The following is a 25,790-nucleotide window of genomic DNA, read 5'->3' as shown; positions in this document are numbered from 1 at the left end:
CATTTACCAAAACAAATTTATGCTAAGGGTATTCTAGTCATTTTAGTTTTTTCCATTATGCTATTACACCTCTATTCCATTCAACCAAACACAAGATTACTATTACGCCTCTATTCCATTACATTCAACCAAACAGTGGATTAGCTATTACACCTCTAATCCAATACACCTCTAATCCAATACAACTCTAATCCAATACAGCGAACCAAACGCACCCTTAGTGTACATGGGTTAATTTATCTATTTTTTAATAAAAAGACTGACAGTAAACAAGTTTTATGATATTTTTATCAAAAACTTTTTTATTGTTAATTAAATGTATTAATAAATTTAAAAAATCATACATAAGGTTTCATACTATATACAGTAAGGCTTATGATATCCTGCTAAAGCTGTCTCAAGTAATTAATTTATGTAATAGCTAAATCTTTCCTTATAAATATCGAAACATTTCTCTCATTTTGGCACATCAACTTCAAAAATATCAACTTCATATATTTGTAGTAGCTAACAAGACCAGCAAGAATATGATTCTTGGAAATCTGGCGAGTTCAGTCGGCAATGTTGTCGGCGACATTACCGGCCTCAATAAACCCAGCAAGAACACAATCACAGGCAGTGTTGTTATAGTTAAGAAGAATGTTTTGGACTTCACCGCCGTGCATTCAACTGTAGCTGATAGCCTCTTTGAATTGCTCGGCAATCAAGTCAGTCTCCAGCTCGTCAGTGCTCAAAATCCCGACCCTGGTTCGTTCCGTTCCAAGTTTCCAAACAAATCCTTCTTTTTTTTTGCGTAATTATGGAAATAATAACAGTGTTAATGTTTACTGGTTTGTTCTGTAGCAAATGAAAATGGTGGAAAGCTGGGGAAGTTAGCGGCATTGGAATACTGGAACCTGACATATACTCCGTTATTGGCTGGTGATGATTCCTTGTACAAGGTTTCATTTGAGTGGGATGAGGAATTTGGAATCCCTGGAGCTATCATCCTACGAAATAATCATACGGCTGAGTTTTTCTTAAAAACAATTACACTTGAAAATGTTCCCGGCGAAGGTCGGATCCACTTCGTTTGTAATTCCTGGGTTTATCCTGATAGACGATATAAAAAACCACGAATCTTCTTCTCAAACAAGGTATTTGAACACTTTTTCAAATAATAGCTTCAGTTCAAAATGAATTATACCTGAGTTTCGCATTCTTGTAAAATATTTGTAGACATACCTTCCACATGAGACACCAGCAGCGTTGCGTAAATACAGAGAAGAAGAGTTACAGGTCTTGAGGGGAGATGGGACTGGACAGTTGAAAACAGGAGATCGTGTTTATGACTATGCTCTGTACAATGATTTGGGTGATCCCGATAAGGGTGCAGATCTCGCTCGTCCGGTTCTTGGAGGTTCGGCTCAGTATCCTTATCCTCGGAGAGGAAGAACCAGCAGACCACCTTCCAAAACAGGTTCGGATCATATGAAGAGTTCAAATAACATGGATGGGTTCAGTTATATTTTATATTGAATTGAATCTAACATGATGTTACATTTTTATGTTTTCATAGATCCAAAGACAGAGAGCAGGCTTTTCCTACCGAATATTCTTAACGTTTACGTCCCACGAGATGAGCAGTTTGCTCACTTGAAGCTGTCGGACTTTATTGCTTATAATCTGAAAGGCTTAGTTAATCAAATCATACCATTACTGGAAGCTTTTGTTAACTATACTCCTAATGAGTTCGACTCATTTAAAGACGTGGACAATCTCTTCTTCAATGGACTCCCACTTCCTACTGATCTTATCAATCAAGTTGCTAACAACATCCCTTTAGAGATGATGGGGGAGTTTTTCCGATCTGATGGCCAGCAACTCTTAAAATTTCCTGTGCCTAAACTGATTGAAGGTGAATAAATTTTAACGTTGTTAAATATTGCATGTATGTATGTACGTATTCATTTTAATATGTTTATTACTTTGGAGCAGATCGGAGTAATCCCTTTGCATGGAGGACTGATGAGGAATTTGGCAGAGAAATGCTTGCAGGATTGAACCCTCTTCTTATTCAGCTCCTCAAAGTAAGCTTAATAGAAAACAACTCAGTCAATCACTTTATTTTGTTTATATATCTTAGCTTATAACACTATGAAATCAATTGCAGGAATTCCCTCCAGTGAGCAACTTAGATCCTCAAGTGTAAGTTAATCAGGACAGTTCAATAACCAAACAAGACATCGAGTATAACTTAGATGGACTTACTGTTGAAGAGGTAATATATTTTATTTTTAATATATTTTCATACCTTAGTATCTCATCACTAACGAACATGGACGTGGCGCAGGCACTCAGTAGGAAAAGGCTATTTATATTGGATCATCACGATACAATTATGCCTTACCTTCAGACGATAAACGAGTATACAGAAGCAAAGACATATGCATCTAGGACCATTCTGTTCTTGAGAGGGGATGGTACATTGAAGCCTGTGGCCATTGAGTTGAGCTTGCCAAAAATGGAAGAAGATAAAATAGGATGTGTTAACAAAGTATACACTCCAGCTGAACATGGAGTTGAGGGTTGGATTTGGATGCTTGCTAAAGCTTTTGTAAATGTGAATGATTCTGGTCACCATCAGCTAGTGAGCCACTGGTGAGGACATATATATGCAGTGTTAATTAGGTAGTGAAGATTTGAAGCTAAACTTCGGGTGTGTTTTTTTATTTGGTGTCAGGTTGAACACTCATGCAGTAATAGAGCCTTTCGTGATTGCAACAAACAGACAGCTGAGTGTGGTTCATCCAATTTATAAGCTTCTCCATCCTCACTTCCGTGACACCATGACTATTAATGCATTGGCTAGAGAGTTGCTCATTAATGCTAATGGAATTATAGAGGGGACATTTTGCCCTGGAAAGTACTCTCTAGAGATGTCCTCTGTGATTTACAAGAGTTGGAATTTCATGGATCAGGCTCTTCCCAATGATCTCAAGAAAAGGTATTATAATAGCAACAATATATTATCTTATAAATTAATGAACCAAACCCTTTATTAACCATGGTATCGCCTTTTGTTTTATCAGAGGGATCGCAGATGGTGATATAAAATCTCTGGACGACCTTGACCGGTTACTAATAAAAGACTACCCATATGCTGTTGATGGGTTGAAGATCTGGTTTGCTATTGAAAAATGGGTCAGAGATTACTGCTCATTCTACTACAAGACCGATGAAATGGTTCAACGGGACCCTGAACTTCAAGCCTGGTGGAAGGAACTCCGAGAGGTGGGTCATGGTGACAAGAAAGACGAGCCATGGTGGCCTAAAATGCAAAACCTTGAAGACCTGATACAATCTTGCACCATTATCATATGGATCGCTTCTGCACTCCATGCAGCTGTCAACTACGGACAATACGCTTACGGAGGCTACTTCCCAAACCGCCCAACACTAAGCCGAAGGTTCATGCCTGAGAAAGGCACCCCTGAGTATGCAGAGCTTGAAAAGAACCCTGAGAAGGTCTTCTTTAGAATCATGTCTTCGCAGCTACAGTGCCTGATTGTCATTACGGTGGTCGAAACGCTATCAAACCACGCATCGGATGAAGTGTATCTTGGACAGCGAACCCCCAACTGGACGACTGATGCAGTTCCGCTACAAGCTTCGGATGCTTTCAATAGGAGACTTGCTGAAATCGACGGGGAAATCTTAAAGATGAACATCGACAAGAAACTGAAGAACCGGGTCGGTCCCGTTAATGTTCCTTATAATTTGCTCCATCCCACCGGTGAAATTGGAATTTCTGGTAAGGGAATTCCAAATAGCATCTCAATAAAATTTAAGTAAAAGATAGGTAAGGGAATAATTTGCATGAAATAAGTGTTGGTGCAGCACATCAAAAGTATTGTTGTCCATACTTTTGTGTAATTTTCTCGAATGATAGTGTTATTTCAAGTTTGATGTAATGATGGGGTTGGTTGAAAACCATCATGCCTTCTCTCTCCATAGTTTTCTTGCTTTTCTTATATAGATTAGCCAATTCATCAAGAAACAATTTAATTATAATGAAATTGAAAATTTTAACAACCAATGAAAATAATCAAAGCCTTTGCTAATTGTTCAAAGGCTAATATATTTAAAAAGAAAAAAAGAAAACCCTCAAACTATTCTATCAATACAATATCTATACAAGCTCTCACCCTATATATACAAGTGAACGAAGCTTGCTTAAATATTAAATTTGTTACAACTAGGCTTCATTATGGGTTGAGCCAATATAGGCTCAATTTTAGCACCGGACCCAAAACTAAATAAAATAAAACGAAATAAAAATAATAAAAAAGTCCATTTACAAAAGAGGCCCAAATAGCCCAAAATACAAAAACCCTGAGCAGCTCGTTGGCCCACAACCTAAACTCATTCTCAGAAACCTTAGCCCTAACACCTCCTCGCGCCGCAGCCTCCTCCATGTGCGCCCTCGGCGTGCACGACGCCCGATGACGACTCCTTCACCGAGGTTGCACCGAAATGGCAATGGTTTCTGCCCGTTGACTCCACCACCTGCAAACAAATATGAAAGAAGAAACAGAAGCAGCGCAAAAAGAACAACAGAGAAACAGTAGAGCAGAAACACAAAATAAAAAAATAAAAATGTTGTTACTTTAAAAGGCTATAAAGGCCGAGTTATTGTAACTTTTGAGGGGATTTTTTCCAGGAGCATAATAATAAGAAACGAAAATAAAAAACGTTTTTAAGAGGTGATTTTTTTTAAATTCGTTTTTTTACTTGTTCTTTCTGTTTTTTTTTTTTTTTTTGCTTTTCTTATCATCCCTTTTTTACATATATTAAAGAAAAATAAAAAAGGAACAGAGGCTTACCTGAACCGCCTCGCGGGTTCGCCGTCGGAGGGCTCTCCTCCGTTGCGGCCATCGGATCCGAGAGGAAAAAGGGGGCCAAGAGGGTTGGGCTCCAAAGAGGGTTATGAAACGTGGGCCAATATCACCCCTTTTGCACAACGCCGGCCACCGGCCACGGCGGCGCCGGATTTTAGGGAGAGAGTTGAGAGGGTGAGAGCTTTTTTTTTAACAGAATGGAAGAAATAAAAAAGAAGAGAAATTTTGGCTTTTATGAATGATGCAAAACGGCGCCGTATGGAGACACCCGCACGCGACCCGACCCGCTCCGGGGGGATCCGCGTGTTTTCCATAAATGGGTTATTTACAAGCTTGGTCCTGCCGCGTTTTTGCTTCTTTTAATTTACTCCCTTTTGCTCATTTTTAACCTTTTTAAAATTTGGCCCCATAATTTTGCTTAGTTTTCGATCAGATCCCTGACCCACCAGCGAGCTGAAAAGCGGACGCGTGTCCAAGGTCTAGTTTATTCACTCATTTGGCTCCCGCCCTTTCGTGCTCTCTTCATTCTGGTCCCTCCTTGTTTATTTTATTATAGCTTTGACTCTTAAATTTAATTTTTATACTGAATTAGTCTATTTTTGTTATTTATTTATTATCTTATTAATTAATCTAGTATTATCATACTTATATTTTTATTTTATATTTATTCATGCATTATTATTTTATCATTATATTATACTATTAGCATTGTATCATTATTATTTATTATATTCCTATATTCACTTATTTAAATTTGAAATACATTTATCCTATTGTATATTGATTATTATTATTTGCTTATACATATTCTTTTATTTCAAACTTTATCATATATATATATACATACATATATACCTTTTATGTTTGATAATTCTAAAATGTATATATACATACATATGTTTTTTCATATATTTTAAATATATATATGCTTACATTTTATAATATACATACATGTACATACACACATTTTATAATATACATAGGCACATATATTTTATGTTTTATATATTTATACATACATATGTGTTTTATATTCTATAACTTTAAAATATTTATATATATATATATATATATATACATATATATACATGCATTCTTATAATATATGTGTTTTATATTTTATAACTCCTATATATATACATACATATATTCCTTTTTTTGTATATACTTTATAATCTTAAAATATACGTATACTTATATACATTTTATAATGCATATATGTACATATATTTTATAATTTATATATACATATATATTTGTTATATTTTGACAATTTTAAAATATATATATGCACACATATTCTTATGCTTTTTATAGTTTTATTAATTTTATTTATTGCATTTTGTTTCACTCGATGTTAATTTATTTATTTGAGTATATGTTCATTATTATTTTAAAGGAATGTATTTATTATTCATTTATTTATTTATTTATTGTGATATGATCGATTTGTCTCTCCTATTATTTATCTCGTTTACTATGTCGTGCGTATTATTTATGCTTACATTATCGTGTTCATCATTGTTTGCTACGCATATTGACACAGTGTTTCATTTCTACTATTTCGTAATTTTATTCAATGCATAAATTACGATTTTTGAATAAGCAAAGCCTCGTGTTTAGATTTGAGAAGGTCGTACCCTAACTTACTGGGTTTCGATTTTCACAATAAATCTAAATACACGAATTTTTTCAAATTCAAGTTTTAAACGATCTCAGGAATTAAGAAGAGATCGTATCCTAACTTACTGGGCATGATCCCTTTTTTAAATCCGAGATAATTAAATATCTTTTAAATAAGTAAATTTTTGGCATTCATTCGCGCATCGGGAATTGAAGACATTGTGTCCTAACTTACTGGATATAATTCTCTTTCTTGATTAACGTGAAATATGCCATTTTCCCTAAAATTTTCAACATTTCAATAAATGATCGTATTTTAAATCTCTTTAAAATTTTCAATCTTCGACACTTAGACATTAATTAATCAATTAGGTACCAATTTTGGGCGTTACGAGGGTGCTAATCCTTCCTCGTACGTAACCGACTCCCGAACCTGTTTTTCTAAATTTCATGGACCAAAATTGTTATTTTAATAAAATCAAATCGTTTACTAAAAACAACCACTTTTCAAGGTGACCCGATCACACCTCATGAAAAAGGATTGGTGGTGACTCCCATATTTGTTTTCATTTTCAAATCCAAGTCGACCCCGTTTTCACAAAAAAATGGTGTCAACATGCTTCTTAAGTACAGGCTTGACACAACCTGAAAATTAGGCTTAAAATTTTGCGATGCCCAACCCATATTAAAAATGTTAAACCCAAACATGTCTTGGCCCAATCGTAATAAAATTTTTTTAGATTTTTTATATAAAAACATAATACAATAAATACACTAAAAATACTAAAATAAATGTTTATTACAAATTGAAAATACAAAAAAAAAGTATATGTATGTGATGCAGGCTGGATTGAGTTCGGACAAAAAAACTATGCCTGAGGCCCAACCCATTTAGAAAACGGACTTTATTTTTTTGTCCAAACTCATTTTTTAGGCCTATATTTTTTCCCAAACTCCTACTTTTCAAGTAGACCTTCAGATTTGAGTGAGTAACCTAACTCAGGATCATGTCTAGTTAATAACAAATTATCCCTCAAAGTAAGATAAACAACACAAAATATCTTCAAAATACCACAAAATAAGTCTTCAATCAATTGGATATATTTCCTTTTATGGTTATTGTTGACACCATTTTTTTGACAAAACGGGGTCGACTTGGGTTTGAAAATAAAACAAAAAAAAGGAGTTGCCACCGATCCTTTTTGATGAGGTGTGATCGGGTCACCTTAAGAAGTAGTTGTTTTTAATAAACAATTTGATTTTATTAAAACAACGAGTTTGGTCCACAAAATTTAGAAAAACGGGTTCAAGAGTCGATTACGTACGAGGAAGGATTAGCACCCTCGTAACGCCCAAAATTGGTACCTAGTTGATTAGTTAATGTCTTAAAGTTGAAAATTAAAAACTTTGAAGAATTTTAAAAACACGATCATTGTATTAAAATACAAATTTTTGGGAAAAGAAGCATATTTCACGTTAATTGAGAAAGAGAATCATATCTAGTAAGTTAGGACACAATGTCTCGAATTCCCGAAAAAATGCTTATTTAAAAGATATTTTAACTATCTCGGATTTAAAAAGAGATCACGACCAGTAAGTTAGGACGCGATGTTTTTTAATTCTCGAGATCGTCTAAAACTTGAGTTTGAAAAGATTCATATATTTAGATTTATCGTGAAAATCGAAACCCAATAAGTTAGGGTACGATCTTCTCGAATCTAAACACGAAATGCTATTTTTTTAAAACAAATTTTGTTATATCGAGTAAAATAAAACACGAAATCGTATTAAAGGATGTGAAAACAAATTTCATTTTATGCATAGCAAGACCATAATAAAAGTATAAAAATGATGCAATCAACAACATTAACATAAAATAGATAAAAGATCAAACTCACAACATACAACATAACATCGTATATAAACGAATAAAATTAAATCATTCATTCAAAATAATAATGAAAATGAAATAAACAAATAGTGAATATAATTGAAAATGTAAAGATATATATATATATATGTAGGTATATAAAAATCATAAAATATGAAAATAATAAAATACATATAAAAAGTAAGTGTATACGTATATATTCACAAAAGTTAAAGTATGTACATATATATTATAAGAAAGGGTGCATGTATATATATATTTACAAGAATAATAAAACTTATATAGGTATATATGAATATATATAACAAAACGTATGTATATAAGCTATAAAAATGTTTATAAAGAGATATATATATATATATATATATATAATAAGATATAAAGATATATATAAATAGTTATAATAGTAATAATAATAGGACGAATATATTTAAATTTAAATAAGTAAATATAAAATAAAAATATAACAATAATAATATGAAACCAATGATATAATATAATAGTAATGTAAATATATAAGTATAAATATAATAACTAGAAAATAATAATAACGAAAAGGACCAATTTGGGATAAAAATAAAATTTAAGGGCTTGAGCAGTAATAAAATGCGCAAATAAAGACCAAAATGGAAAGGCGCAAAAGGGCGAAGGACCTAATGGGAAATAAACCCAGTTTCAGGCCACGTGTCCCCTCTCAGGGGTCCAACGAAATGAGGACCAAATTAAAAACCGAGACAAATCTACGATCTAAATTAAAAAATGAAGAAAAGTCGTAAAAGGACTAAATCGAATCAAACCTAAAATGCGGAAGGGCCTAAAGTGGAAATAACCCACCCGCACAAAAACACGCGGACCCTGGGTTGCGGGTCGGGTCGACGCGCGAGTAGGAGGCCTTAAGGACCAAAACACGGTGCCGTTTTAGGGCTATTGGATTAGCCCTAAACGGCGCCGTATCACCCAGCTTATAAAGGCTAAATTTTTTGTGAAATCAGTCATTTTCCATTTATTTTAAAAAACTGAGTTCTCTCTCTCCCTCCTTTCTCCCTCAATCTCAGCCCTTAAGTTCAAGCCTCCACCGCCGCCTCCATGGCCAGTGGCCGGAGTTGCGCGAAACGGACTTCTCAGCCCTCCTTTCACGGCTTCCCTGAAGGCTAAGCCTTCTCAACCGCGGGACCGAGAGAAAAAAGGAAGAGACTCCCCCTCCCCGCTCGACTCTGGTGATGGCGAAGGTGGGTTCCGGCCGGCCCTCGAAACAAATAGGTATATTTCTTTCCCTTTTCGTTTCGTTTTTGATAAAAAGAGTTGTAAAACAAACAAAAATAAAATAAAATAAAACAAAAGGAAACTAAAGAAAATACAAAAATGCAAGAACAGAAGAAGAACCGGAATCAACCTTTTTTAAATTTTTGATCTGTTTTTTATTCACTGATGTTGTAAAAAAAAAAAAAAGAAGAAGCATTACAATGTTGGTATTCAGCTCTTTATAGCCGATTTTCACCATATTTTGTTTCTATTTTTGGTCTTTTCTTGCTATGCTTTCTTTTCTCTGGATTTTGCAGGCATTTAATGGGCATGGTGGTGGGTCGGTGGCAGAGAGTTGAGGTGACAGAAGCAGGTGGTGGCGTGCGGCGCTGGAGCAGGTGGCGACCAGGAGTAGGTGCGGCGCTAGGGTCCCTAGTCTGACTTGGACTTGCCTATTGGGCTTGGGGGTAATTTGGGTTTAGGGTCAGGTTTAGTTTTTCCTGGGCTTGTTGGGCTAAGTTTGTAATTGGGTCTGATTTTAGGTTAGTGGGCCTGGTTTGATTTGGTAAGGCCCGGGCTAAATTTGGGCTGTACAGTTATAAGTCAATTTGATCCATAAGTAATATCGGGAAAACTCAAAAAAGAGATGAGGAGTTATTGTATGCAACAAATTGGGTCGTAAATAGAGATGATCATGGGTTGGGCAGCCCGGCCCGACGGTCCGCCCGAAATATAGGACGGTTCGGGTAAAAATATAGGCCCAAAATATGGGTTTAGGTAAAAAAAAGAGGCCCGTTTAGATTACGGGTCGGGCCTCGGGCACCACTTTTTGGCCCAGCTCAGCCCGAATATAATAAATATTTATTTATTTTAAAATACTTTTTTATTTTTTATTTTAAAAATAAATTTTTTGTGTTTATAAAAATGGGGCGGGCCGGGCTAGGATCGGGCTTAAGAATTTTTTTCCTGAGCCGGGCATGGGTAAAATTTTAGGCTCATATTTCAGGCCGGGCCTAAGATGCGGGCTAAAGAAAATTTTCTAGGCCCGACCCATGATCACCTCTAGTCGTAAATGAACAAAGTATTCACTGAATAGTTTGGTTTCTGTTCATTTATTAAGCTAAACAAATGAATATGAACAAGATTTTGAAGCTCGTTTATTAAACGAACCAAACACAAGCAAAGCTTGTGTAATTCATTTATATTCATGAACAAACTTATTTATGTTCGTTTAAAACTTATTTAATAAATCATTTAAAACTAATTTATTATTCCATTAAAATTATCATTTAACTATTCAACAAAAATATATATATATATAAACAAAAGTGTATTTGTTGAAGCTTTAATTTCCTTTGAAATCGTAATCTTAAGTGGGTTGATAATAAGTTATTTGGTTAAAGACTACAAAGAGTTTACTCTACCATTATAAATATATGTGTTTATGATTGTACCAACTAGCACGTGACTAAAGCCATTATATTTATTTACTCTATGAGTAAGTAATATTAATAATAATTTTATTGAAAATGAACCAATTTCATAATAAACATTTATTTTGTACTAATAATTAATACAAATATGTTTTCATACCATTAACCCGAATAAATGGAGAAATTTATTTATATCATGTAAAATATTTTTATATTTTATAATAATAATATTTAACAATTTAACCATTAAATCTGTTGACATAAATGTATTTATTATTATGTAAAATTTCAAATTAATTCAATGTTTCTATTATTTTGATCTAAAATATTATATAATTATTATTTATTGAACGGTTAAAATTTTTACATAAAATAAATAATTAAAATTTTTAATGCGTGTCAAATTTGATATGCATAATCTATATAAATAAAATACGAAATTCAGCAATTGAATTATTAAAATTTTAAGAATAGAAATATTAAATAATCAAATATTAAAATTAAAAAATTAATCAAGTAAAAAAAAACAACTTTATTGTGAAGGAGAAAATAATTAGATAATTAAAAAATAAAAAAATTACAAGTCTTGCGACTAGAGGTGCTCATGGGCCGGGCCGGAAATGGGAGGGTTTGGGTAAAAATATAGGCCCGAAATATGGGCTTGGGAAAAAACGAGGTCTGTTTAGAAAGCGGGCCGAGCCTCGGCACCACTTTTTCGGCCTGCCTGGCCCGCCCGATATAATAAATATATTTATTTTTTAAAATTTTAAAATATTTTTTACGTACTTTTTAAATTTTTTTAAAATTTTAAAATATTTTTAAAATACTTTTTTTAAATTTTTTTAATTTTAAAATATTTTTAAAATATTTTTTTAAATTTTTAAAAATTTTTAAAATAAAAATGGGCTGGGCCGGGCCCGGGCTTATGATTTTTCCCGGGCCGGGCATGGGCAAAATCTTAGACCCATATTTTGGGCCGGGCTTGGGCCTAGGACACGGGCTGAAATTTTTTCATGGGCCCGACCCGGCCCATGAGCACCTCTACTTGCGACTAACTTTTGTGGGTTTAAATTTTGTGTAAGATTCAATCTTTCGGTGTAATCTCTTCCTCTTCCCGTTTGACTTAGAAAAAGGTTAAATATTAATAAAAATATTTTATTTATACTAGATAATGTTTCACTTACAATGTGAAAGAAAAAATTTATAACAAAATTATATAAAAAAATAAATTAAACTTTTGTTGTAATGACAATATTCGGTAATTATTTTAGGTTAATATTTAGTTTGCCCTTTAAACTTGTTCAAAAATATTTAGTTGGTACTTGAACATTTTTTTGGACCTAGATGACATCTAAACTTGTATTCTGTAAAAAAAAAAAATTACATTTTGGGCTGTCATTGGCCGGCACCAGTATACAAAAGATTCAAAAAAAAAATTTTTTGTTGGTGGTGGCCTGTCAATGGCCGGCATCATCTTTATGTAAAAAAAAAAAGAATTACATTTTGGGCTGTCATTGGCCGGTACCGGTATACGAAAAAATTCAAAAAAAAAAGTTGATGGTGGCCTGCCAATGGCCGGCACCACCTTTATGTAATTTTTTTTTTTACATTTTGGGCTGTTATTGGCCGGCACCAATATACAAAAAAATTCAGAGAAATTTTTTTTTGGTAGTGGCCTGCTAATGGCCGGCACTACCTTTATGTAAAAAAATAAATTACATTTTGGGCTGTCATTAGTCGGTATCAGTATACGAAAAATTCAAAAAAAATTTATTTTAGTGGTGGCCTGCATATTGCCGGCACCACCTTTATGTAATTTTTTTTTTACATTTTGGGTTGTCATTGGCTGGCACCAGTATACGAAAAAATTAAAAAAATATATTTTTTTGGTGGTGGCCTACCAATGACCGGCACCACCTGTATGTAAATTTTTTTTTTTACATTTTGGGCTGTCATTGGTTGGCACCAGTACAAGAAAAAATTCAAAAAAAATTTAGTTTTTTGGTGGTGGCCTGCCAATGGCCGGCACCACCTTTATGTAAAAAAAATTTACATTTTGGGTTGTCATTGACCGGCACCAGTATACAAAAAAAATTCAAAAAAAAAACTTTTGGTGGTAGCCTGCCAATGGCCGACACCAAATTTATCAAATATATATAGGTATTCAATCTTCCATTTTGTTTGGTTTGAATTTTTTTTCCTCTGTTTAGAAGAAAGCAATTTCTTTTTTAAATGAGTTCCCAAATATTGTTTGTTTATGTTCATTTCGATGGATAAACTATAAATACAACTGAACAAGGCTGTATATTTCGAAGCCGAAAAAAATAGGAATGAGGTTCAACAAACAGATTTCAGTGTCGGATTTAAAACGAAAAATCAGTACAAAGATAGCAAGCCGTTGCGGGAAGCAATTTTGAGACTGTTTTACAGATTTCCGGTTTCAATTGATCCGCTAAAGTTCTCAGAAATGGAGCTTGAAAATGATGATGATTTAGGGACAATGATAGCAATTTATTGCCCCCCTGAAATAGAAAATCCCAGCCTAGTTGAGTTGTTCGCGGAGATAGCTGAATTAGATCCCATTCAAGTGGTAATTCCAGCAAGCCAGCGCTCTGGAATTAATTTTGATTTTAACGTCTCTTGGATGACATACCTGAAGACATAGACGAAGAAGGGCCGATAGAATGTGATAATGCGAACCCCTATTCAGCCGGAAACATGGGCCATTGGTATAGTTATAAGAAATAATCCAGGGTCCTTCATGACCGACGTGGATCCTGATGCGGCTCTTGCATGCGAGTTCCCGGAATACCCAACACTACACCAAAATAGGTTTTTAGCGGCGCTTTTTTTGGCCTTTAGCGGCGCTTATTAGCGCTTGCACAAGCACCGCAAAAAACGCCGCTATTGACAGCGTTGCTAACATTTGCAGCGTTTTTTAAAATAAACGCCGCCAAAGGTCATGGCTTTTAGCGGCGCTTTCAGAAAAACGCCACTATAGACCATGACCTTTAGCGGCGCTTTTCCCACAAACGCCGCTATAGGCCATGACCTTTATTGGCGCTTTTCCCACAAATGCCGCTAAAGGCCATGACCTTTAGTGGCGCTTTTCCCAAAAACGCTGCTAAAGGCTATGACCTTTAGCGACGCTTCTACAACAAACGCCACAATAAAGATGACTTTTAGCGGCGCTTTTTAACGAACGCCACTAAAAACATGACTTTTAAAAAAATATTTTAATTAAATAAGATTTATTTGTATGATAATTATTATATTATGTTTTGTTTTTGAAATTTAAACTTTATACTATATACTTTTAAGGATAAAAAATATTAATTAAATTAAAATTTCTATTAAAATTTTAACTTTAAAGTTAAATATATATTTCCATGTAACAGGGATATAAATTCGTACCGATTTCAAATATATCCTATAAAAACTTGTCACGACAGTGATATGTATTGCATGCTTGATAATATATCAACCATCTCAACCGCATATATTTCAAGACAATTCACAGTTCTTAAACACCCATTCTCACAGAAAAATTTGCTAAGTATGACAGGCTTTAGATTGTTGAGAGAAATCAATACAAAGATTTATAACCTCAAACTATCAAACAATTCCATTCATCTAAAGGCATCCTTAGAACATTTATGAGCACTATGTCATACTCATTTATCAGCTTTTAAAAATTTTATAGCATGTATGACCTTGCAATTCAATTAATCACCACATTTTGTCCAGCAAGCACTTTATTGGCTTTCTATAAAATTTAAGATTCTTAGACTATCCCCAGAAATTATTTTTCAGTCCAAAAAGAATCCAACAGAAAATTATTAATAGCAATTGACTTGCATATTTAAAATGACAAGCAAGTTAGTTACTGACATCAAGGGGAGGATTTAGATATTCTATTCCATTGCTTATCTGACCATATGGCTCCATTAAATCAACCACATTTTGTAGATCATCTTTGGTCAAATTTAGTCCAAGGTGATTCACCAGCATTTGGCTAATTTGCTTGACAATTTTGATTTTCCGCAGCTATTTTGGGATCATGCTGCTGAAAGTCTGCAAGCAGTACAAATTACAGTTAGATAGTTTGGTTAAAATTGATTAGTGCCTAAAACATGAATTTACCACCAATTAAGATGGATTAGTTAAATATCAAACTCAGAGAAACAGAGGTAAACATGTAAACTGAATGAAAACACTTAAATAACTGATTCTTTGAATTTCAGGAAGAATAAAACAAGACATTAATGAGATTGGTAAGGTACTAACACCCACAACATAAGATCCAAGGGCAGTAGAAATATTATAGATGGCGAAGTATTAAACCATTCCAGGTACCATAAAATAGAAATAGGAGTCATTTCTTACAGCAAACCAGTTACAGTAGCTCATAAGTTCATCCGTATCAAGAAACTTGCTTCTAAATGCACTACCTTCCAAGGCACAGGAACAAGTTTAAGTTCTATAGGCCGCAGAAAAGCAGTCTTCTCAGCAACCTAAAGAAATAGAAGGATCATGATTTAAGAGTATATTGGCAGACACAACTTAAGTTTAAAATAAAAACCATTAACAACAACATAAATTCCGCAAGCAAATACATGCAGACAGGAACACTAAAACCAAATATATGCAGGCAATAAAAGCCAAAATGCACAGCGGCAAATGTCTGCATCATATGCCCCTAGGCCTCCAGTTTCTTATCCAGATATGCAATCACTAGAGTTGATAAGTATCACCATTATTTCATGCTTGGCAATAATTCAGTTATTATTTGTGGATCCTTCTCAGAAATTCTCAAATTAGACTTGTGTGGTGTTGAGTCGAGTTTGAGCTATTGAGTAGATCAAATTCGAGTACTTTAATGCTTGATTAGAGTATCACACGAGTTTGATTGAGGTCCTTTTACCTTTTAACTATACTGAAAAATCTCATTTCAAACTGGAGCTTAAGCTCAGGAATAAATAATAAAATCGAAAATCGACTTGAACCGAGATATTTGGACAGTATAGAATGCAAGTTCAAAAACCACAGTTACACAAAGCCAAACCAAGTTCAGAAACAACCAGCATATAAGTAATTTTTCAGCATATAATCAACTAAATATTGCATTGCAATAAAGCATGTTTTCTATTTAACAAAGGAGATTAAGTTAATATGTCACAGAAACCTACTTCAAGATGTAAGATTACTACTAGAAGCTTACATGGTAATTTGCTAACTAGAATGCGAGCTTTCTCTGCACGTTTCAGATTTTTGTGCACTCCTCTTCCTGTTTACTCCTTTTGATCTTGCTCAAATCGCATTAGGATCTATGAAATATTTAACAAACATCATTATCATAAAGACATACATATCGATAGAAGAAAATAATCTTTAAACTGCTAAGAAAACTAGCAACTTCCAATTCATGATTCATGAAAACCAGAAACACGGGTTTTTTAGCAAGTTCTGGTAATGCATATTGACATTAAATTTCATGAAGAAGCCTAAGGTGCCAGGTAAAAGCAAGCAAAATGAGTTGCATGATAGGAATTACATAGTTTTATAATTATCTTTAAAAACAAGTCGGCAATTGACTGTAAATTTTGGCAAATTGAATAACATATTCCAGTTTACCCTAGCACATAATTGGTGTCGATTGTGCTGCTTAACCATCTCCATCAATGCTGTCTCCAGTTCATCAAATCTAATACAAGTGAGGAATTCAATGTCACATTTGTCAAGGGTTATTTCAGCTGAAGAAAAACAATTCTAAAGTAAATAACAGATAAGTTCCTCCTTAAAATGCAAAGATTAAATAGTCACTTATATCCAATTTATAAAACATTATGACATAGCAGAGGTAAAGAGCAACCTCTAACCAAGAAAATAAATTACATTTCCTCTACGGTTTATAGAGAACTGACAATCGAAGAACCAAAAGTAATAGACATAATATAAATTATTAACCTGAGAACAACTGATATTTTCTCTTTTGTACCATGATTTGAAAAATATTAGAATAATAACGATGGTGATTTTATTTTCTTTAATGTTTTTTACATTCAAAATTATATTTATTTGATTAAAATAGTACAAATTAAAACTAAAAAAATATTAACATATAAAATAAAAAAGTTTTTTAAATAAAAAGTTTTTCTTTAATCATGTGAGCCATTCACCCAATAAAACACAATTTACTTTTTCATACCTACTTACTGCTTACATCTACTACTTTCTTTCTTTTTTTTCCTTTCAAATCTTACAGACAGCTACTAATTGAAGGTTGAATAATGCAACTAACGAACATAAATAATAATTAAATCGATTAACCAATTCCATGCTGTGGTGCAAGTCCAGTGGCCATATACTTGCATGAATTGATTATATTTTTCATCAAGTACTTAATTTCTAGATATTTTTCACTTGGATGAAAATTTCACTTCAATTTTTGTAAGAACCATTTACCAAGGTCACACATATATTGCTTGAATGAACCAATAATGCAAGACACACAGTTAACAAAGTTCACGATTACCATTAAGCATTAAATTACATGTAATTTATAATAAAATGTTTGAATTTGAGAGTACATCATGTTGGTTTTCTCTATTTTTGCTTCTCCCAAATAGCAGAGATCAAATATTACCTTATTTCATTATGATGGTTCTGCTTCATACTTACCTTTTCAAAAGGAGTTGATGCATTTATGGAAGGACTTGGAAGTCTTTGTGTCTTGTTGTATAATTCGACCATGTGAAATTTCACCTGAGTAAGATAAAATAAAGGAATTGTCTCATCTATAAATCAAACTTGAAATGATATTCACATTTGTCAGTAGATAACATAATTTCTTTCCCTTTCTTCAGGCCACATGCCATAAGTCAGAAACATAACCATCGTAGTTACCTTTGGTAACAGGTTCCTCTGTCAATCCAGTAGACTGCATTTCTAATATACAGACTTCAGGCTCCGTTTATCAATAAGTTGGAAGGATTATCAAAGAAAGGCTAAAAGACAAATAAGGCATGCAAAGATTTAATCACTTACAGCAAACTGGTTAGTTAAATCTTGATGCTTATATTTATTGGACATCTCTTCAATTGGTTCTTTGCCTTCGGACTGCTATTGTTGTTTCCTTCACTCAGACTCATACACCTATTTCATAAGTGACACATTCAACATACATTTGTATTAGCAGGTAAAAAGCACCAAGTCCCAACATTACCTCTCAATATCTTCGACCATGATCAAGATAACTGTAACCTTCATCTTTTTTTCTATGAAAACCATCTTTAGTCAGCTCATCTTCATCACCATCACTTTCAGTAGCTTTACTCAACTCATCTTCAGCTGAAGTTCTTCTTTCTCAAGTTCTTCCAACCTTGACATTATACTGCCATCCTCTGCCTTTTCCACAGCCGATGGAAATATCTATTGTAGAATGTCCAATGCTGAAGAAGCTCCCACTAAACTCCGATACTGCAAAAGGATAAACACTCATCATTTTAGAAGATGAGTAGTAAATAAAATGTTTGAGACTATTTTGCATAATGCGCTCCATTTCCATGAAATAAAATAAGGAACTAGAATACAACACTAACCATGGTAAAAAATCAGAACAAGGCAGGCATATAGCTATAGAGTAGCCATCACACATGGTAGATATGCTTCAAGGAGCAAGCTTTAAATCAAACATATTAATTATAAACACTAAAAGATGTAATTTTTTCTTTTCCTTGGAACCAAAAACAAAAATCAAACATCATTTTTACTTACAAGAAGCAAACTGTAAAAATCCAAATTTCAAATTTATGAACTGCAAAGTTGCCCTAGAGAGTAACAACATACATAGAGGAACTTCTTAAGATCTCTTCCTGAAGCAATATCCCGCAAGACGGTAAAAGCCAGGTTAGTCTCAAACCTAAGTGCTTCGGCAAACTCTATAACTGGATCCTTAGGTATATGAAACTTTTAATAAATTGACAATCCCAAAATCTATTCGCTTCAATAAAGCAGAAAAGAAAGAAAGTAATCTTTACAAGAGATAATCGCATCCATTTAGTTAAAGATTCAGAGTTTCAAAATTTTTTATTTTTCTCAAGCTAAAACAAATGTTAAGAGATTAAAAACCATGATTAAGCTCAAACAACACCAATTAATCAATACCGAAAGCACAATATACGTTAATAGGCCAAATCTACTTCTTCAATGAACACCAAAAAATCAAAGAAATCGGGAATTAAACTCGTATTCATTACGAAAATTTATAAACTTAAAAGAAAACCCAGCCCTCTAAAAGCTAAAAAAAATAGTGTACAAATTTAAGAAATGAAGAAATGGGGTTTTGTTAACATACATTTGCCTCCACAAAAAACGTGGTGTACGGACCTTTCTCTCCCAAAGAGACGGAAAACTTTGGCCTTGGTCGACGATTCTAATGGCTTATCGTTGTCAGAATCAGAGGAAGAATCATGGCCGTGAATATTCTCAGCTAGCTTCACTATCAGTGATTCCTCGTGCTTCTCTTTGTGCTCACCCGTTTTTTTCCCACCCAAATTCTAGAACCGATCTACTCGTTTCTAACACTTTGAAAGTGTGAAGATCGAGATAAGAAAATTAGGGAGGGAGAAAGCGAGAGAGAGATGGAAAATTAGGGGTTTTAGGAGGGGAAATTTGGGGATAAAATGGCCGGATTTTTTTAAGTAAAATGAGCTAAAAATATAGCATTAGCGGCGCTTTTTTAAGAACGCCGCTAAATCCCCTAGCATTAGTGGCGATTTCCCCGAGTATTAGCGGTACTTTTTTAAAAACGCCGCTAAATCCCCCACCCTCATCTTTAGCGGCGTTTTACGTAAAGCGCCACTAATGCTCGAGTTTTAGCAGCGTTTTTTGTCCAAACGCCGCTAAAAGCCTATTTTGGTGTAGTACAAATATTGTGCCGACTCACATAGTTGACAATGATTTTGATGAAGAAGCATTGTTTGTAGGGCAACAATTTGATAACAAAAAAGACTATTTACATGCTATAAAACAACTTAGCTTGAAGTTAGGGGTGGATTATAAAGTAACGAAGTCGATGCAGTCTTTGTACGCAGGAGAATGTTGGAAAGCGTTGAGTGGTTGTAAATGGCGTGTCCGAGCCATGTTAATGCAACGGACACAGATGTGGATGATAAGGAAACTAGAAGGTCCACACACATGCACGTCCGCTTGTATGTCGCAAGACCATAGAAACTTAGACGCAAAAACTATATGTAACTGCATCATCCCTTTGGTGAAAGAGTCACCCAACATTCAAGTCTCGGTCCCTATTGCGGATATGCAAGCTCAATTCAAGTACAAAGTGTCGTACCGAAAGGCATGGTGGGTGAAGCAAACGGCGATGCGAGAGTTGTACGGTGACTGGGATGCGTCATACAACGAGCTTCAAGGGTGGATAGCTGGAATACAGGAGTATGTGCCGTGGATAGTGATTGATTTGCAAACACTACCGTATAAAAGCCCTGATGGGGAGATACAACCGGAGAAACGAGTTTTTCACCGATTGTTTTGGACGTTCGAGCCGTGTGTTAGGGCATTCCCTTATTGCAAGCCGATGGGGCAGGTGGACGGGACATGGTTGTATGGCAAATACACGCAAATCCTCCTGATTGCTGTTGCACAAGACGACAATCGAAATGTACTTCTGATCGCTTTCGCCATCGTGGAGCATGAGTGCTTCGAGTCTTGGGAATTTTTCCTCACAAATCTGCGGAGGCATATTGTCAGAGAAGATAACATTTGCCTTATATCAGATAGATCGAAAGGATTATTTGCTGCGATAAAGCGATCGGGGGTCCCGTGGAGGTCTGTTTATTGCATCCGACACATCACGGCAAACTTTCATAGAGATTACAAGAATAAAGATTGGAAAAAAGAACTCGTGAACATGAGTAAAAAAATTGTTTGTATTTATTTGAAAAATTACTTTTCAAATTTTTTGTTGTTTTTAAATTGGTGATCTCAAATTCAATATGCAGCTCATGAGTTAGAACCGAGAAGATTCAGGTAGAGGTTTGCAAGGCTTGAATCTCAGATGTCATCTTTACCAACAAATCTCCGAACATGGTTGGGCAGCATGGAGAACTGGCAATGGACTCAAAGTTACGATAAAGGGGTTTCGATATGGGCAGATGACGACTAAACTCGTAGAGATAGTCAACTATGTATTGAGGCGCACACACCGTCTCCTGATTTCTGCTGTATTCTCGGCAACATTTTATCGGTTGGTGACGTTGATGCCTAAGATGGGGTTGAGACAAGCTAAGCAGATCGAGGCCATGCACATGTACCGAAAGGCCATGGCGGTAAATAGTCGAAGGGCACAAACAATGAACGCAGAATTGTATTCGCGTGACTTGAAGACTTTCCGAGTTCAGGAGTACATCGGCCATCGTTCGGGTCTTCCACCTAGGTCGTACGTAGTTAATCTGCAAAACAGACATGCGAGTGCGGGATATTTTAGACTCTTCGATATCTGTGTGTGCATGTTCATGCAGCGTGTGCGAGAGCAAACTTAAATATTGAATAATACATAGACGAGATCTACACGTTGCAACGCACATTACGTATATGGGGGAACGAATTTCCTGTATTGCCCGATGTCTCAAACTAGGAAGTTCCACCGCCTGCTTTCGAGATGGTGCCTGATCGTAGTCTCCTCAGACAACCTAAAGGTCGACCATAATCGACGAGAATTCGAAATGACATGGACGTTGGGGAGACCGGTGAACCCAAATTGTGTAGTGTGTGTCAAACATCTGGACACAACCGATCAACATGCCCACATCGTTTCTACGTTTCTAGCCAATCGTATCGTAATGCTGGACTCCAAGATGACGACTGATATATTATTGAGCGCATATTCTTGTAAAAACAAATTTGCATTGAAAATAGAAAATTTAAATATAAAATGAAATGAGAAAAAAATAAATTTCCATTGGAAATATAAAATTTAAATATAAAATGAAATGAGGTAAAAATAAATGTTCTCAGGCCGATAAATGTGGTGTCAGGCTTAAAAAATCTAGAAAAAAATCAGATATTTTTAATAAGTTTAAATTTTCAATTGATAAAATAATAAATAAATTAAAATATTTAAATAAAATATTAAAACCAAAAAATGAAATTAGATATATTTTAACAAATTTAATTTATCTGAATAGGGTGTCACACCTAAAAAACCAAAAAAGGTGTTAGATGTAGAAAATAAAATTGAAATAAATGAGATTGAATGAAAAGAAATCAGTGTTAGATGTAGAAAAATAAAGTTGTAATAAATGAGATTGAATGAAAAAATAGGTGTTAGATGTAGAAAATAAAGTTGTAATAAATGAGATTGAATGAAAAAAATAGGTGTTAGATGTAGAAAAATAAAGTTGTAATAAATGAGATTGAATGAAAAAAATGGGTGTTAGATGTAGAAAAATAAAGTTGTAATAAATGAGATTTAATGAAAAAATGGGTGTTAGATGTAGAAAATAAAATTGAAATAAATGAGATTGAATGAAAAAAAAGGTATTAGATAGAAAAATAAAATTGAAATAAATGAGATTGAATGAAAAAAGGGTGTTAGATGTAAAAAATAAATTTGAAATGAATGGGATTGAATGAAAAAAAAAGGTGTTAGATGTAGAAAAATAAAGTTGTAATAAATGAGATTGAATGAAAAAAAAAAGTGTCAAATGAAAAAAAAGTGTGTCAGAAGTATTAATTTTTTTTCCAATTTTGCCCCTTTCAAATCGTCCCCACTATAAATAGACCATTTTGTTCACCACCACGGTTCACCCTCAACCACTGCCGACGACCGCCGCTGTTCACGCTTAACCATTGCCGACGACCGTCGATCACTCCATGGATCTTAATCCGAATGTTATTTTAAATGACAACGACCACATTGCAAGCATTGTGCACAAGGTAACCGAAAAATAAAATGTCTTATTTAATTTTAAATATTCTTTTAAATTATTTTTAAAATGATAAATATAACATTATATATTTACTATAAATGCAGGATTTGTACAGAATTGTTAGACCCCGGTTGCATGATCCCAGTTATTTTCCCGATCAAAGAGTTATACCATATTTGAATGTAGCGAGTTTTGGGGTTGCCGCGTACATTTAGATATTTGAGCTACGAGCAGATTTAATATCAGCATTAGTTGAAAGATGGCGCCCGAAGACACATACATTCCACCTCCCATGTGGGGAGGTAAGTATTACGGTGCAAGACGCAGCAGTCCAACTATGGCTGTCTATAAATGGAGAAGCAGTGATCGGGCTTGGAAAAGTGCCCGATCCGTGGGGCACTTGCGAGCGGTTACTTGGAAGAGTGACCCCGAGCAACGAGGATGAACGTTTAACATATATTAAATTTAATTGGTTGAAAGAAAACTTCCAGCATCTTCCGAGCAGTCCAACACATATGGACATTATCTACGCTGCAAGAGTGTTCATTTTGCAACTTATAGGTGGGATACTTTTGCCGGACGTCAATCAAAATAAAGTCTTAATAATGTATATCTCATTATTAGAGGATCTCGAGCTTGTCGGACGATTTAGTTGGGGCTCGGCAAAGCCATCTACGAAAATAATGGGCGGTTGCTGCCTCTTACTACTGTCTTGGGCATTATACAAAATGTCATTTTTGGCATCAGTGAGCCACCAACCGTATGTCTAGCCATTCGTTAATAGGTAAATATGTAGTTAAATTTTGCCATCTATTTTTTTTATTATAATGTGTTGTCTTTATTTTTTTGCATGAGAAAAATAATTTGATAATTTTTTTTAGATGGGCAACTGTACCGGGAATTGGGCGATCCTTCACGGTATACTGGTGCCGGCCAATGACAGCCCCAAATGTATTTTTTTACATAAAGGTGATGCCGACCATTGGCAGGCCACCACCAAAATTATTTTTTTTGAATTTTTTCGTATACTGGTACCGGCCAATGACAGCCCAAAATGTAAAAAAAAAATTTACATAAAGGTGTTGTCGGCCATTGGCAGGCCACGACCAATTTTTTTTTTTGAATTTTTTCGTATATTGGTGCCGGCCAATGACAGCCTAAAATGTAAAAAAAAAATTTACATAAAGGTGGTGCCAGCCATTGGCAGGCCACCACAAAATTTTTTTTTGAATTTTTCGTATACTGGTGCCAACCAATGACAGCCCAAAATGTAATTTTTTTTTACATAAAGGTGGTGCCAGCCATTGGCAGGCCATCACAAATTTTTTTTTAATTTTTTCGTATACTGGTGCCGGCCAATGACAACCCAAAATGTAATTTTTTTTATATAAAGGTGGTGTCGGCCATTAGCAGGCCACCACCAAAATTTTTTTTTGAATTTTTTCGTATACTGGTGCCGGCCAATGACAGCTCAAAATGTACCTTTTTTTACATAAATGTGGTGCCGACCATTGACAGACCAGCACCAATTTTTTTTTTCTTTTTTTCCACGTATACCAGTATGATATGATTTTAAAAAAATACACTGGTTCCAGCCATTGACAGGCTAAAACCAAAAAAATCATTTTTTTTAAGTCTGACACAATTATCAAGCAATCATGGGTTCAAAATACCAGGTGGTGCCGACCATTGACAGGCCACAATCCCATTTTACTGTTCATTTTAGATTATTTTGGTGATTGCTTTTAAACCTGGATTATTTTTGTAAATATAATTTTTTTTAGATTATTTTGATAAAATAGCCTTAATATTAACCATTTTGAATAAGTTTAAATATAATATGAAAATAATATTTAAAATATCATATAAAATATAACATAGTATGAAATATAAATAAATACTATACATGGTTTATTAGTAGGGTGTTCACATTATTAAAGAATAGCCTGAGTTCAAATCTTAGTTTATCATAAAATAAATAAATATAATACAAAGATATAAATATATTAAAAATTATTAAAAGTTGTAATAGACTTGAATTTAACAAAAAATATACTCACTTGATAACTATGTAATAAAAAATTTGACAATCTAATAGACTTTAATTTAATCGAGAATTTTAATAGTGTTGACAATTCTTATAAAATTACATCAACATTTTAATCAAAATAAGGTATTTAAAGTAACTAATGGCATTAAAAGAAGTTAAGAGTGCCAAATTATGTCAAAATTTAAAATATAAAGATTAAATTTTAAATTTGATCATAGTATAGGGACCAAAACTAAAATTTGACCAGTATTATATAATCTCAAAAGGAAACGCTTTAATCCAAATAAAACATTTAGACTAAATATGATATTATAAAATAGAAGTACCAAATTATATAAAATTAAAGTATAAAATTGAATTTAAAATTGAATTTAAAATTGAAGCATATTAGAGGATTAAAACTGAAATTGAACCATTCTTTTAAATTTTTTATACAAAGTTTAGAAATATGCATAACTCCTTTCGACCCTTAATAGGAGGATAAATGTATTTCAGCACACTTGAAGTTACGTATTCTTATATTAGTAACAATACTAATACCAATCGAGTTAAAATTTAATCGATAAATTAAAAAAAAAAAGCAACTTTGTTTGTTTGTTTATACCAGTGTCTGAATGGTTTCGACAGATATGGACAGATTTAAACGTCTGACTTTTCATTAGAGACGAGCAAAGGTGATAATAATTTGGTGGCTCATATATATGCTAGGTTTTAGGCCTTAAA

The 25,790-nt window shown here is 34.0% G+C and overlaps 3 long non-coding RNA genes and 1 pseudogene across 13 annotated transcripts; 3 read left to right on the top strand and 1 right to left on the bottom strand.

The window, feature by feature from the left end:
* The first annotated feature begins 527 nt into the window (after positions 1 to 527).
* LOC105792524 (probable linoleate 9S-lipoxygenase 5) lies at positions 528 to 4,639 on the top strand (annotated as a pseudogene).
* A 4,755-nt stretch (positions 4,640 to 9,394) lies between these two features.
* On the top strand, positions 9,395 to 10,281 carry LOC105793714 (uncharacterized). Its single transcript, XR_001133557.2, has 2 exons — positions 9,395 to 9,654; positions 9,954 to 10,281. It is a non-coding gene; the product is annotated as an uncharacterized LOC105793714 (long non-coding RNA).
* A 4,456-nt stretch (positions 10,282 to 14,737) lies between these two features.
* Positions 14,738 to 21,944, bottom strand: LOC105792523 (uncharacterized). Of its 11 annotated transcripts, none has more exons than XR_001133322.2 (9): positions 21,672 to 21,944; positions 19,426 to 21,538; positions 18,295 to 18,548; positions 17,976 to 18,224; positions 17,716 to 17,834; positions 16,704 to 16,773; positions 16,291 to 16,396; positions 15,521 to 15,583; positions 14,738 to 15,143 (listed from the first exon to the last, which is right to left on the bottom strand). It is a non-coding gene; the product is annotated as an uncharacterized LOC105792523 (long non-coding RNA). The 11 variants fall into 11 exon arrangements; XR_008198645.1 differs by having other exon boundaries at positions 16,704 to 17,834; positions 17,976 to 18,029; positions 18,117 to 18,224; XR_008198648.1 differs by having other exon boundaries at positions 16,704 to 17,834; positions 17,976 to 18,017; positions 18,117 to 18,224.
* A 948-nt stretch (positions 21,945 to 22,892) lies between these two features.
* On the top strand, positions 22,893 to 24,555 carry LOC105793713 (uncharacterized). Its single transcript, XR_001133555.2, has 2 exons — positions 22,893 to 23,024; positions 23,122 to 24,555. It is a non-coding gene; the product is annotated as an uncharacterized LOC105793713 (long non-coding RNA).
* Positions 24,556 to 25,790: the final 1,235 nt, after the last annotated feature.

Source organism: Gossypium raimondii, chromosome 8 (genome assembly GCF_025698545.1).
Source record: "Gossypium raimondii isolate GPD5lz chromosome 8, ASM2569854v1, whole genome shotgun sequence".
NCBI lineage: Eukaryota > Viridiplantae > Streptophyta > Magnoliopsida > Malvales > Malvaceae > Gossypium > Gossypium raimondii.
This window is presented reverse-complemented; position numbering and strand designations above follow the sequence as displayed.